This window comes from Sardina pilchardus, chromosome 3, assembly GCF_963854185.1.
Source record: "Sardina pilchardus chromosome 3, fSarPil1.1, whole genome shotgun sequence".
In the NCBI taxonomy this organism is placed as follows: domain Eukaryota; kingdom Metazoa; phylum Chordata; class Actinopteri; order Clupeiformes; family Clupeidae; genus Sardina; species Sardina pilchardus.
The window spans coordinates 27,844,487-27,860,371 of NC_084996.1; positions in this window are offsets into that span (position 1 = coordinate 27,844,487).

The window sequence follows — 15,885 nt, forward strand, 5'->3', positions numbered from 1 at the left end:
ATTAAAGAAAGATAAAAGGCCTTTACAGAGGTGCAAAACTGTCCCATGCGTCAGCTGCTCCGCACAGAAGACCACTTTGTCTGACGTTCAGAGTAGAGATCAGTGAAATAGAATGGCTCTTGCAGTGTCGTCGTCCAATGTCTCGACTGAAATATCAAATATGTTTGATAACCCCGATTTTACGATCGGGCACTTTTGGAACGTGTAGAATTCTATCTTAGAATACTCGGCGAGACAGGCAGATCGGGTCCGATTGTCGGCCCCGTCCAAGCTACCATGGTAACGCCACCCCCGATTGTCGGAGAGGGCAGATCGGGACTAAAATCGTTGCGATTCTCTTGTAGTGTGGGGTGGCCATTAGCCAAAGTTTCCCTTCCAAACACCAATGTGGCCAGTTCCTGTGTGAAGACATCCTCCTCCCACTCTGCCTCTGATAGAGACGTTTTGGGATTTGCACTGATGAGTTGCCCAACGATATCAAATAAGAGGTACATTATAACACTTCTCTATAGGGCAGGTTGGCACTTGTCTTGGCCTCAAGTGTTTTAACACAATCAGTAATTCAGGGGCTCCTGGGATGGAGGTGGTGGTTCTGCTGAGGTCCCTGGCCCCCCATGACATCAACGCCCCCAGGGATCCCAAATCCGAGCATGAATCTGGGGCAAGAGGCAAAGGTTCATTGGTCACTTTGCTTTCAAAAGACACAGTCAACTTAGCCTGGCTAACGCCCACCACTTCTCAAATGAGACGTGGTCTGGCAACCAGACGTTCATTTTCTCGTATTTGAAAAAATGCCCAGATCCGTTCATTGGGCGCCACGGATGTCTATCAAATGCGCATAGCTCACCCAACTCGTTCGTATGCAACGCTAAGGGCTGCCATAAATCCTTTGGCGTCGAATGTAGACGCAAGAAGGCAACGGAAACTTCTCGGATGTTCTGTGATTGGTTCGCCAACATCAGGCGAACATTTGGGCGTTAGTTTCCAGACTGGCTTAGCAGCGGGATTGAAATCACCGCGCAAGGCAGTATGGGAAAACCCAGGTTACAGTCAACTAGGTTATCAAAGTAATCAGTCAGTTGATAAGGGAGACAATTGCCAGTGAGATCAGAGAATCAAAAATGTTCTCTGTCCAGATTGACACCACTGAAGACATCACAGCCAAAGACCAGTGCTTTGTGATTCTCCGCTATGTCACAGATGTAGTTCATGAGAAGTTGATCGCTCTGGTCGATTGTGAGGCGTCTACTGGGCAGTATTTTCTCAACCTCCTCAAAGAGACACTCACAACCCTTAAACCTTGATGTGTCATGTTGTGTCGGGTGTACTATGAATGAGGCAGCCAATATGCAGGGCAATTACAAAGGCTTTTCTGCCTTTCTATCAGAGGAAGCCCCAAACCAAATTCCAGATACAACAGGCAGTGTTATTGAGAGTGCATCACTTTTCACTCCTAAATGACATTGCTGTTTTCATTAGGGACTTTTACAAGTGCATGCAGAAATGGGAGGAAACAATCACTGATAAGTGGGACAGAAGACTCTCTACAATAGGACAGACACGGTGGTGGGCAAAAGATGCTACTCTGACAAAGGTGTTTGGGTGCTTTGGAAGGCCTCACGGTGCCAGATGTAGTCTTGACTATTAGCAGTGCAACAAGACAAAACCATGAAGCCTACTGCTAGAGCAAAGGTCAAAGGATACATTGAGGGTCTCCTAAAATACGAGACAATTCTCACAGCTCAAATCTTCCACAGGGGTTTTAAGCACACATCATCACTGTCCAAATACCTTCAGACAAGTGGGATGGATCTCCTGACTGCACACCGCCTGGTGGTGGAAACAGAGGATGGGCTGAGGAAGTGTGCGAGACTTCAGTGGTGTTAAAGAAGCTGCAGACCTGTGAGATAGACGTGGAGGTAGCACTACCTGGGTGATTCTCACGAAACCAAAGAATCATATGGTACTAAGGATTTGATTGTCAAATATGCCATAAATCAAACTAATTACACTATTAATTAATATAGGTACATGTGTTTTATCTTGCACACAACATCATTTCTCCATATTCTATTGTTATTTTGTATTATTTATGCATTTTTTGAGTAGATTATCATTACCGCAATGTATCCTGGCTCAAATCTCAGGTCTTTGATCATTATCTTTAAAGGTAGCGTATGGAATTAGCTTTTTTGGCCATTTTTGCAAAATCACTTGAAATCCTATTCCTAACCCACTTACAGCCACTGAGTTGGAAGCACTGAAATGGAAATTAAACACGTCAATCATCTGCGGAACGGGCAGGGCTCGAAAAACTCCAGCCAATAGTATTCCAAACCCCATACCATCATTTCACAGCTCATTCGTCAATCTAACGGTCTTCCTCTTCCTCCCCCCCGCACGTGCGGGCTACCGCCGTTCATTCCGACATACCAGCACTCCGACATTGACGTCCAATTGTCGTATTGGAGGCATGTCTCTTTATGGGAGAAAGTCCCACCACTCCAACATTTTTTTTTTCATGGTCGCAGTGGCGGTATTTAACTTTTTTTTTCAAACAACGTGCCATTCCGACATGAGGTCATTAATAGGCTATTAATGTCATAACTATATCCAATTGTGTAAAGTAATAAAGATTCACATTTAAAATGTCATTGTGAAGACTTCTTGATATGGTTATGTGTCTGTTGCGTGTACGACTCGGGGAAGTGAAAGCAGTTCTATAGACATGGCAAGTTTTCTTCTCTGTCTCATCATTCGCGGACTAAGTGGAGCTAAATTAAGTTATTATCACTTCATCTATTTTATGGTTAAGAAGGTTGTATTTGGTATTTGTGGATAGCTCTAGCTCTCCTCTTTTATCGGACATGCAAGCCGTATCTTTTTAACCACGGTTTCACGAGTAGGCTAGGCTAAATCAAACGAAAGCGGTAGCCGAAGCTATATGATTCTTATTTGTTTGTCACTTCGTCTGTTTCTATAACACTAAAGGATCGATGTGTTTGGTATCAATGGAAAGCTCTGTTTCTCTTTCATTTGATATGCGTGTTATGTCTGTGCGATGCCTGGTCCCGGAGTAATTCAAGCGAGAGCAGTGGCTGCGTGGGTGAACGCAGAGCAATATAGACTGTAAATATGATATTTCATTTAAATTCATGATTTTATTTTTATTTTCATACTTGATCGTACAGACACGTGTCTAGTCTCGTTGGAAAGCCCCGGTTCTGAGCTCTTTCATGCAATATAGGCTAGGTCTCATCTCGATGTGACTAATAATCGTGGAGCAACAGAGAAGAATGGGTGTGTTTTTTGACGCACTTTGCGTCCGTCGGGCTCATATAGGTCCGTTAAATTGACGTGGGAAAAAAATAGGATTTGTAAACTGTCGGAATGGGGGTACTAAAATGTGTCGGATTGGCAGCATGTCGGAATAACACCATGTCTGAATAGCGGCATGTCGGACGAAAGGGATGTCGGACTGGCGACATGTAACCGCACGTGCGACCCTTTCGTGCACATAGCACGAAATATCCTGCACAGTAATATCCTCACTCCAAAGTGAAACTGAAAGTGCAAGAGTGAGGATATTACTGCGCCACACAATATAATTATCCCTCTTGTGCAGTATGATGGAGATTTATTCCCAGGCACTGTCACTCAGGTGTGTAAAGTAGGCATGTGTTTTCAATGATCTGAACCCAGCAAAGAAAGGAATTGTTATGCTTCCTCCAGATTTCAAATGGCCAATATGGGCCCAATCCCAATGTCCGGACTCACGAACTCACGGACTTTGGTGCGCGTTCTCGCGAAATTCGTAAGGGTTTAGGGCTGTCCCAATGTCGAATTACAACGGGCGGGAGGGTTTGAGTACAGACTTACCGAGCCCTTTCCGTGAGTCTGCATCGGTGCAGACTTAACCTAAGGGAATTACCCACAGTTCAAAGTGTTGTGACGTTTACCGCGGAGATCATAGAAAAATCCGGAAATGAAGGTAAACAACAGCACGCACGACACACGTGCATGGTGCAAATGTTAGCAACGTCTTTGTTAGTAAACATCGCCAAGGTACATGTGATCTCGTGAAGTGCTGTCCCAATCCCAAATACCTATCTGAGCCGATGTGGCCTCACACACTCACTCACTTAGCACCTGAGATCAATTTTGGGGGTATTCACACCTGCCTTGTTTAGTTCGATTAAAACGAACTCAAGTTTGTTTCTTGCTTGGTTCAGACCTTTTTGACTGGTGTGAATACAATCACTCGAACTCTAGTGCGGACCAAACAAGCGGACCGAGACCCAGCTGAGGAGGTGGTCTCGGAGCGGTTCCTATCGAACCCTGGTGCGGTTCGTTTATGGTGTGAAAGCAGACCGACCTCGATCCGACCCAGTTACAGAAATCTACCTTTTTTGGATTTGACGAGCTCCCGTAGTTTTTGCGCATTATGGGAAATGTAGGATAGCTCCGTGACGCACAACAGTTGTAAGCAGCAGTGGGCTAACGCTTTTTTGCCAACAATAATTTCATTTTGCATCTCCTACCCGTTCCGTCTTCCGTAGGGCTGCTTTTAGCATGTTGGACACACATGAGCTCTTCTCAGCTGTTTTGTTGCACGTCTTCGTCGTTGCCAAATTACGAGCATGATATTGTTAAACTTGCATCAAACGATCTTGACGCTCAAGCACTTCTGCAAAGCTGTAACTGTATAAACTATATTGCTAGGATAATAACGAGTACAGTACGCAAACAGAGTATTTACGTAGGTCAACTTTGACTTTGGCTTCCTATTCTTCACCCCACCTACACGTTTACCAGCCAATGGTTGAACGACCTTAGCACATGTGCTTTTGTTTATAAATTCTGGTCCGGTTGCAATTAATCACGGTGTGAAAGCGAACAGCACTAAAAAAGAAAAAAAGAAAAAAAAATTGGTCCGGACCAAATAAGTGAACTAACGGACCTTCTTGGTGTGAATACGCCCTAAGTCTGTGAGTCTTTAGTTCTTAGTCTTTAGGGCTGACATTGGGATTGGGCCATGAAGTTGACACGATGACAGCTATTGGAGAGAACAAGTTTTACAACTGTGACGTTTCCAGGTGATAAAGAGTGGTACTTCCAAGATGATATCAGACCATCATCCCCGACCCGCTACCAATCACATCTTCTGCCAGGCATTTCTGTGTCTTGTCTGTTACAGTTATAGGATAGGCCTTTCCCTATTTCCCAAACTTGGTGGTACCAATGTCACGGTTTTGATGTTGGTTTGCTTGTTCTATGAAATTAGTGACATAATGTTAGTGTATGTTAATGGGCATATTTTTGGTTATGAATTGGATAAGAATGTACTTTATCTGAATAAAAAAATATGTGGCTTTAAAGGGATATTCTGCATTTTTGGAAATAAGCTAATTTTCCACCTCCCCTCGAGCAAAACAGTTGATATTTACCTTTTTCCCGTCCATCCAGCCATTCTGTGAGTCTGGTGGTACAACTTAGCTTCAGCCTAGCAAAGATCATTGAAACGGATTAGACCAGTAGCATCTCGCCTGCTAGCATCATGTTTAAAAGTGACGATTTCCGGTAATTTTCCCATTTAAAACATGTCTCTTCTCAAGTTAGAAAGTGCAATTAGACCAACTGAAAATTAAACCTGGCGTTTTTCTAAGCTGATTGGACATCAGGCGTTACGGATCATCTGGCGTAATAATCAAGGCAACTTGCAAACTACTGGCACTACTACTGCTTGTTTTCTATGGGGACTATTTTCAGATACTGTGCGATATCACTGCGCCCATGGTACGTTTGTAGCCTGATTACCATCGACTTTCAACGGCTCTGCGAGACTTTAGTCTGACCAAGAGCCTGTGCTAACACGGTTTCTCTAAGCGCTGGTTGACCCGCCTCCTTTAAGTGCCTCTACCCAGAGCCGTTGGAGCTGCTCAAAGTTGATTGGTTCTCGACCAAAGGGGGCAGTTCCGCAGATTTCGGGAACTCAGAAATCCTTCCCGATTAGCAGTTGACCAGACCAGCGACAGCAAAAGCCGAAGGTGTTACGTCACTGAGAGGGCGTGCCAGGCTAGTACGTTTGCAAGTTGCCTTAATTGTGGTAAACGATCGTCTCTGCCCTGGGACCAGATGAGACTACACAGCTAAAATGATGCTAGTCAAGCTACGATTAACTTCGCTAGCTTATTTAACACTTGTGTACACATGTATAGCCCAATGTTGATAGCACTAGCTCATTAATACTGACAAAGTGATGTTTTTTTTTTAATTACCTAGCAGCTAGTTCTTCTACCTTTCGCAGTGTGATACACTAGAAACAGCCACTGCAGCGTTTTGCTTCTGAAACGGTTGGCTAGCTTAGCACACTATTTAAGTGAGGGCAGAAACAATCACACATAGTTTTACATACAATGCTCCAGTTTGAAGAAAATGACTTACCTTGGTGATGATGCAATGGAATGCAATGATGAAATTCTGTTCTCGCAGGCAGGCAGTGCAGTGTAGTGCAGAACGTGCTGCAGAGTAGAAAAGAAAGATGGCCGCTTAAAATTGCGATTGCAAGTGGTCGTCCCTCCCCTAAAATTCCCTCCTCTCTTACGATTGGATGTCAGACTGAACCAATCACAAATGTTTCTGCCCTGAGGACATTTTTGAGTTGTTGACCTGTTATTAGTGGTGGGCCGTTCGGATCAAGGGGGCAGGCATATTCCCGGAAGTAGAAACACGAAATGAGCTGGTGATCAACGCTCTGTTAACTCCCTTGGACGGCCATAGATTTCCGATTTTTTTGCGATCCCATAACTTCATGTAACATATGTGCCCTTTGTCTCCCTTATAGCTTCTGTGTATTCTATATAGGGTACCGAAGGCAAAATTAATTCACTTCTTCCCCGTATATTACGTTGGTTTCCCGTAAAGAAGTATTTTAGCATGTCGGTTGTAGGGAAGCTAACGTTCGAGAGGAGATTCCCCGTAATGTTTGGATAAGAAGCTGAGTGAGCCTGCACGAAAACCATGACGGAAAGTCATTCGCAAGATCAGTGAAAATACGTGTAGCCTACTGTTTGATAGGGTAAAGCACTACCTAGAGGCAAGTAAACATAATAATAATATAAAAAATTAACGTTAACAATTTCAGAGGTTTTCGATCTATCAGACGAGTTACAGCATGGCTAACGTCACGAAGTGAGTACGAGTCTGCGCAGTACGACGGAAAGTAAACGGAATTTTGTTTCAGCCCCCTTCCATTGAGAACAACGGAGTCTGTTTGTCCATTTCTTTTAGGTCTATGGTTCGGATCGCCATTAACGTGCAACTCTTATCGGGCGATAAAAAAAATTATCAACGTTAATCTATTCTCAAAGTTGGGCTAGGAGCTGAGTCTATACCACGCAAGGTATGATCACTTTCACCTTGATATTTTAACGTGAACGCCAAATGTTTAAGAGTGCGCCTGAAAAAAGTTTTTAATCCAAATAAAACATTCACAATCGTAAAAGGAATGATGCTAGACATTAGCTAAATTAATATTAATTCCGGTTAGCATCATTGCTGCAGAAAGTTGATTAAAACTCTTACATTCAAATCACTCTTGCATGAGTTGACTGATGATCTCAATACCAATGTTTTCCAACTCCAAAATTGGAAAGGAGAAAAAGTATTAGCCCACATTGAAACTTACAGTAAACACACGTGGGGAAACTGAACAGTCCAACCAGTAAACTATGATAAACTAGCCAACTATGCTACATTTTGAGGCTTCAAGCAGACAGTTGAATTAAAGAGGCAGAAAAAAAATCTTATAATAATACCATTTTCACTGTTTTGAAACAGAAAGACTTTCACTAAGACTACTGTGCTGTTTTCCTGAAATCAAGTGATAACAGCGCCATCCCTGCACCCGCTGCTTCGATATCTTCTCCCATTGACTTAAAGAGTCACTGCCCCCTAAAATATGTTTTTTTTGAGCTGTTGATTGATTGAAAATACTCATAAGTGGTGAACTGTACTATACCAGGGTTAATATTGACAAAAATCGTGTTTCTCGACAAAAGTAACATTTCGTCTGATTTTGTATTGGAGATTGCTCTCCGCGCATACTACAGGTTGTAGCCTACTTCTCGTCCAACATTACGTCACCGGGTCGTTACAAATTAGGAATGAAACGCCCCAACACCTGCTGCCCTGATTGGCCTACCTGTGATAAGCCATGTCTGTAGCACTCATTCCCAGATTGACACGAAATCACCATGGTTGATTGGTTGCAGCAGTGCTGCACTCCCTCTCCAAATTTCAGAACGTCTCGCCCATTTTGAAAGCCTTTTTCAGAAATGTGAAGTGGGTGGAGTTATGGGGTGAAGTGATTCTTTAAATGTAAATCGAGTGAAACCCCCCGCGGCTCGTGGATTTTACCCGTTTCAATGGATCCTTATGGCAGATAAGTCCCACCCGTGAAGCAGTAACCGATAGGGTAGAATTTTGCACTCTGGCCAGTCAACGCCTTCAAGGCAGCTATCGTTAACTGACTTTGACCAAAATCCTAACCCCGCGTACACATTAGCCGTGTTCAAGTTCAACTCCAAATGACCTTTTGCAGCAACGAGAGCTGCCGGTGGCAGCAGGGGCGGGGATGCAAACGCTGCTATGAAGTTGTACACTCTCTACTTCCCGTAGTGTAGACTTGGCTAGACTTGACCATGTGACGAATCACGAGGCACGGACCCGCACGGACTCTTGTGGATATGGGGAGGCATCTAAACACCTGCACACACGTCAGGGATGTAAAAGCCAATTAGAGCAAAGACCTGACGTCATGAAGGCAGGGTCTAGGCTCCGCTGCTCTCCGCAGTACCTCCAGACCGGCTGCTCTTTTGCGGAGCAGCCGCCTGGCCACGCCTTGCTCCCGCGATAAGTTGAGGCCATGTGATACCGACTGCCGAGTCGAAAACACGCCCATCTAGACCATCGTGGACAGATTTTTAAAGGGATATTCCGCCATTTTTGGAAATACGCTCATTTTCCACCTCCCCTCGAGCTAAACAATCGATATTTACCTTGTTCCCGTTCATCCAGCCATTCTGTGAGTCTGGCGATACAACTTTTAGCTTCAGCCTAGCATAGATCATTGAATCGGATTAGACCATTAGCTTCTCGCCTGCTAGCTTCATGTTTAAAAGTGACTAAGATTTCTGGTAATTTTCCCATTTAAAAAGTGTCTCCTCTCAAGTTAGAAAGTGCAATAAGACCAACTGAAAATGAAACCTGGCGTTTTTCTAGGCTGATTTGACATGGAACTACACTCTCATCTGGCGTAATAATCAAGGCAACTTGCAAACGTACCATAGGCGCAGTGATATCATACGCAGCATCTGAAAATAGTCCCCATAGACAACAAGCAGTAGTAGTGCCAGTAGCTGCAAGTTGCCTTGATTATTACGCCAGATGAGAGTGTAGTTCCATGTCAAATCAGCCTAGGAAAACGCCAGGTTTCATTTTCAGTTGGTCTTATTGCACTTTCTAACTTGAGAGGAGACACGTTTTAAATGGGAAAATTACCAGAAATCTTAGTCACTTTTAAACATGAAGCTAGCAGGCGAGAAGCTAATGGTCTAATCCGATTCAATGATCTATGCTAGGCTGAAGCTAAAAGTTGTATCGCCAGACTCACAGAATGGCTGGATGAACGGGAACAAGGTAAATATCGATTGTTTTGCTCGAGGGAAGGTGGAAAATGAGCGTATTTCCAAAAATGGCGGAATATCCCTTTAACCACGTGCATCTTGTGCTGCGCAGTTTTTGTGCTGCGCAGCCAACTTGAACGCGCCTACTGTCTCCGTCCGTCAACGGATCACGGAGGGCGTGTCTGCCGTATGGGGGAGTTGTCCTTGCAGACGTAGCCAGCGGCCAATCATAGCGCTTCCTGCTGACAACAACAAACCCGGCTTTTTAAGCTAGCTAGCAGAGCTAGCTTGTATAGCAAAATGGACGTCGTCATTGCAAGGCGTGTGTTACTTCGTGCTGTTGTTGCGGTTCTGTATGCGGTCCGTCGACGCGGGAGACGTGGTGGTCGTCGGCGGTGGTGGGTTCACCCCATCTTCCGCAGCAGAAATGAACGTGGAGAGTACCACTCTCTCGTACAAGAGCTGCGTTTGGATGCTGCTCTCTTCGAAAGGTACTTCAGGATGCCACCGGAGACCTTCGACGAGTTGCTCGGCAAGGTGGGCCCTCTCATCACCAGGGCAGACACCACCTTTCGGTCTGCAATTGGCCCTGCCGAGCGGCTCGCCATTTGCCTACGGTAGGGAATTTTTTTTTATATTTTATTTTGTCATCACACTTCCCACACGCGCATTCAGTTGTTCCTGTCCAGCTGTTCAAATCATAATGTTATGTAAAATGTTTCATATTCCAGAACCTATCACATTCAGTATCATGGCATATTATGTTTGCATTATTTAGCATGTCACAGGGTGAAATGGGTCAATTAAATGTAAATCAATCATAGTATAGTCATAAGGGTCAAATTAAATGTAAATCAATCCCAAAAGATATGAAGCCTGTTAAAATCTATGAAATGAAATGCAAGATCTCACAGATGGCTATACAGAAAATTAAGGGACATTGTCCTTCCTCCACAAAGTTGGATACTTTAGATGAGTGCCCTGTGTTTTAAGTTTGTACGGATGTAATATCCATGACCATGACTATCAAGAATACCAGTGTCAAATAGCAACTATCAACAACACCAATGTAAATGTGTTCCGTGATGAAAGCCTTTCTATGATCAACCTCAGGTATGCATGCAGCCATGCATAAATAATATGGATAGTTATGCTCACAATTGTCTAATTGAAAGTATGTTCTTAGGTACCTGGCCACGGGGGATTCGTTCAGAACGATAGCCTTCAGTTATCGTGTGGGCGTTTCCACGGTGTCTGGGATTGTGCGCGACGTCTCCAGTGCCATTTGGACTGCCTTGGTCGAGGACTTCATGCCCGTGCCCACGGGGGAGGACTGGAGGACCATGGCCGAGCAGTTCGAGTGGCGCTGGAACTTCCCCAACTGCATCGGAGCCATCGATGGGAAGCACGTCATCATACAGGCTCCAGCCAACTCCGGCTCGCTGTATTATAATTACAAGGGCACTTTCTCCCTGGTCCTCCTTGCTGTAGTTGACGCCAACTACTTCTTCCGGGTTGTAGATGTCGGAGGCTATGGCAGGACCAGTGACAGCGGCAGCCTCCGAAACTCAGCTTTTGGAGAGGGTCTGCGCGATGGGTCACTTGGCATCCCTCCTGATAACACCATCTCAGGAGCAGAGCAGCGGGGGCCACTCCCGTACACCTTTGTGGGAGATGAGGGTTTTCCGCTGATGACCCACCTGATGCGGCCATACCCTGGACGGAATCAGACCCTGGAGAAGCGGGTTTTCAACTACCGCCTCAGCCGTGCGCGGCTGGTAGTGGAGTGCGCGTTTGGAATCCTGGCTTCTCGGTGGCGCATGTACCGGCGTGCCATTGCCACCAGTCCAGAGGTTGCTGAGCTGACCGTCAAGGCCACCTGTGTGCTGCACAATTTCCTCCGAGCCAAGAAGCTGCAGAGGTGGAGAAGACGCAGAGAGGAACCGGAGATTGAGCCATCCACTGCTCCGGAAGCCCTGCGTCCAGCACCAAGGATGGGCTCCAACAATGCCACCCGACAAGCCATCCAATTGAGGGAGGCCTACTGTGCCTACTTCAATGAAGAGGGTGCAGTGCCATGGCAGCCCAGAGCCTAGGCTTTTTCAAAGCCACACCAACAGCTCTTTTAAGAGCTACCCATGTTTTTTTTAGAAAGCATATTCCAGCTATACCTGCACCTTCATATACCTGCATATACATTGTAAATGTGCTTCAGGTTACATTTTAAAATTGAATATAATAATGTATTGGTTTCTTCTGTTTACTTATAGCCAAATGACCTGAACCAGCTCTTACAAGAATCCATCCAGGAAAGGAAGACAAGGACAGGAGGCAAGGTAAGTTTCCTTTTTTTTTTTTAATTCAACTCATAATTGACAGCACATTGCACACAACAGGCAAATATCAGCCATCAAATAAGGTATTTATATATTAACTCATTCAACGTTGTTTTAACAAGGACAGGAGGAAAGGTTAGTTTTCTTTAAAAAAAAATTAAAGTCATAAACGCATGGCACATTTGCATAGCAAATATCAGCCATCAAATAAGGTCTTTATCTATTAACTAAATAAAACTTGTTTTAAAATAAATCGGTTACATTTTCATCCATTTCAGCATTGTAGACAAGCTGATGAATCTGAAATCTCACCATGGCTCTCCTAGGAATGGAGAGGCGCCTCATGGATGGGATTAGGCCCCTAAAGAAGATTTCATCCTCATCAAGTGGTGGCTGGGGCTGGGGCTCTGGTTGGGGCTGGGGCTGAGGCTGGGGCTGCGAGGCAAGGACTGCCAATGGCTCCATCAATGACAGCAGGCTCCTCTCGAAGCTGGACATTTCAGGCCCTCGCCTCTTCCTGCCCCTGCCCTCTTCTCCTGGTGCCTGCCAGCTGCTGCCGCCTGCCTCCTGCCCACTGCCGCCTGGTGCCTGCCTGCTGTCTCCTGCCTCTATGTTGGCAGGGCCAGCACCTGCACCTGTCGCTGCTGCCAGCGTGCCTGCCTGCCCAGCTGCCGGTCCACCTTCCACCGCTGCTGGCACAACTGCCAACAATGGCTCTGGGGCTGCTGGTGCACCTGCAGCTGCCACACCTGCAGCTGCCACACCTTCTGCTGCTTCTCCTGCTGCAACACCTCCCACATCCTCTCCATCCCTCCCTGGGCGTCTGCGGGGGATATTGGTGGTGGTCCCTCTGTCTGAGAGGAATGGCGTCAGGAACCCCATGATAGCCATGAATTTCCATGGCTGCCTCGATGAGGCCCCTGCGCCACTCCTCTGCAGCTCCCTCTCCTTATTCCTCTCCCTCTTGAATCTGTCCCGCAGTGACCGCCACCTCTTCATGCAGTCATCCACTGTAAATATGTGAAATGGAATTATTGTTAATGAAATAAAATTGTTGTTAATACAATCTTCTCCATTCTTATCTTTCTGTAAAGATATGTACAGGTATTATACCCTGCCAAATCCATAATTTTAAAGTTCTTGTTACTTTATTAGGTAGATTTGTGTTACTGCACAACAAATCTACCTTTGGGTACTAATAACGTAAACTGAACTGAACTCAACTGAACTCAACTGTCCCTTTCTATGTATTGTATTGCCAAACATAAACATATAACAATTTCACACTATTACTAATTATATGTAATGAAAACAATCTTGAAATTTTGAATCTTGAACATGCACAGCATAATTTAGCAATTGTATATTCCAAGTACTTGTGACCAGCATGGGGCTAAAAAGCTGGTGGTGCTGGAGGTTTTTTTGGACCCTGCATGATGCATGCATGCATGTTGGATACATCAGTGAAATTGAATGGTAATTACAGGGTTTTTCTTCATAATTCATAATATGTATTTTAATGTCATGTCATATTTTATATATTCATGTCATTTTAATGTCATGCATGCTCATTTCAGTATATGACACTGACATTGAATGATGCTATGCTAGATCATTCATGCTGCATGCTAGCAACAAACAAATCGTGATTCAATTGAAAATAAGTACATTTCAAATATATATATATATATATATATTACCTGGTTCCCCCACTTCCTCTGAGACGGCACGCCAGGCCTGATCCCGACGATTGGTGTCCCTGTATGTGTACATGGACTGGTCATATAAAATTGGCCGATTGCCCACGGCAATTATAAGTTTTTCTTCCATTTCGTCAACTTATTTTGAGTAGCCATGTGCTTTCCCGGCTTGTAGCAAACAGTGATTTTCATTGGGCAGACTCGGGAAGTAGCGTCACACACGTATTTGCATACACGCGATGTGATTGGCTGACGGATCCGTCGCTGCCTGAAAAGTTGAACATTTCTCAACTTTTTGACGGAGGCAGCCGGAGGCAACGGAGCTGAAGCGACGGACGGACCCACAATGCATTTCGAGTCCGCCCCATGCAAAGTGAATGAGATCCGTTGACGGACGGAGACAGTGTGAATGCGGGGTTAGTGTCTCTGCTTTGACAGCAACGATTTACAAGAGCTTCATAATCAGCATAACAACACATAATTTGTTGAACAGTCATTTCATAAGACATATCTTTATTTTTCAGTGCAGATGAGGATTTTGTTATTTAGAGTTAGTGAATATCTTTTAGTCTCCTAATATAGTTTGTTTAGAAAGAGCCCTTACAAGCTAGGAGGGTATAGGGTAGCTAGCCAGTCGCTTGCTCCCGTGCAAGATGCACCCTGATGGGAGGATGAACATCGTTGACTGCATTTTACAGGATTATTTTCAGTCATATTCATATGAGGATAAACTACGAGTGAAAGTAGAGGGCAGACCAAAAACTCCTGTGGAAATTCCACAACTCGTTGATGGTGTTGCCAACTTAGCGACTTTGTCGCTAGATTTAGCGACTTTTAGCCGCCTCTGGCGACTGAAAATCTTATCTAGCGACTGACAACAAATCTGGCGACTTTTCCCCCTCCTTGTCCAAGTCGTCACTGCACTTCACGCAGCTCTGAGCTCTCGTCCTCCCTCCCTCTCCCGAGTCCCGACCCCGGCCGCCTCTGACTCCAGAGAGGCTCTTTGGCGTCTCCCTCCCGCTCCATACCCAGCTGTGTGCACCACCACGTTCGGTTCGACTGACGTTCTACAGGCAGCCACCTGCTTTAAACGAGTATGTGGGGTGGCAGCTCTGCTCAGCAGCAAATGCAAGACAGCGGTCTGGATTCTGGACGCTCGAAAACGGCAGGCAGTAGGCCTAGTTGAGGTCGGACAAAAGTATAGCTTCCAAAAACTACAAGCAAGCATTAGGCTACAGAGCTGTCAGCTAATCCTGCACGACGTAATGACGTAATTGATATGCAAATTAGCGTGTGACGTCATCTAGCGACATTTGGCGACTTTTGGAGCTGGCTTTAGCTACTTTCCATTGGAAATAGTTGGCAACACACGGTAAGGAGACATTTCAATTGTAGAATGTGAGGAAGAACCGTGAAGTCGGGCTAAGGCTGAATGATCTGTTATCTAGATATGAACAACAACAAATTACAAATCCATGCCACCAAAATATTTAAGAGTGTGACTAAAAAAAAGTTGTAGATCGTACGTGTGCACCTGATGCTGCTCGGTGAAAGCATACATTTATTTTGCAGATTTTCATTGTATACTGTGGGTGCAACTTTTAAAACCTTGACGGCTCTGGAATCCCGACAGTGTTATGGATCCCTCCCAAAATGTTATCGTTTTTTCCTTGGGTCATGTCTGACCTTTCCTGAAAATCTCATCGAAATCCATCCATCACTTTTTGAGTTATCTTGCTAACAAACAGACAAACAAATAGACAGACAGACAAACAAATAAACCCCGATGAAAACATACAGTAACCTGCTTGGCAGAGATAATAACCTAAGTAGAATCTTTACAATAACTTATGTATTTTCACATATTTCACATAATCACACATTTCTGCAGTGATTTAACCCTAATTGTAACTGCCTGGAGGGAAGAACAGTAGAGAGGATACATCAGAATGCAGGACAGCAGGAAGTGATATCCTCTAAAACCAGTTTAGGGAAAGAAAAATGGTAGGCTGAATGTCTTTGTTTTCCAGGGGTGGGGGGTTAGGTGCTCGCCCGTTTCAGGCGTCGGTCGACGGGGTTTGCTTCACCAAAAAAATTGATGACCAGCCGCCACTGAACATCAGATGTACATCAGATAAATAGATAGATAGAGGCTATGTGTCT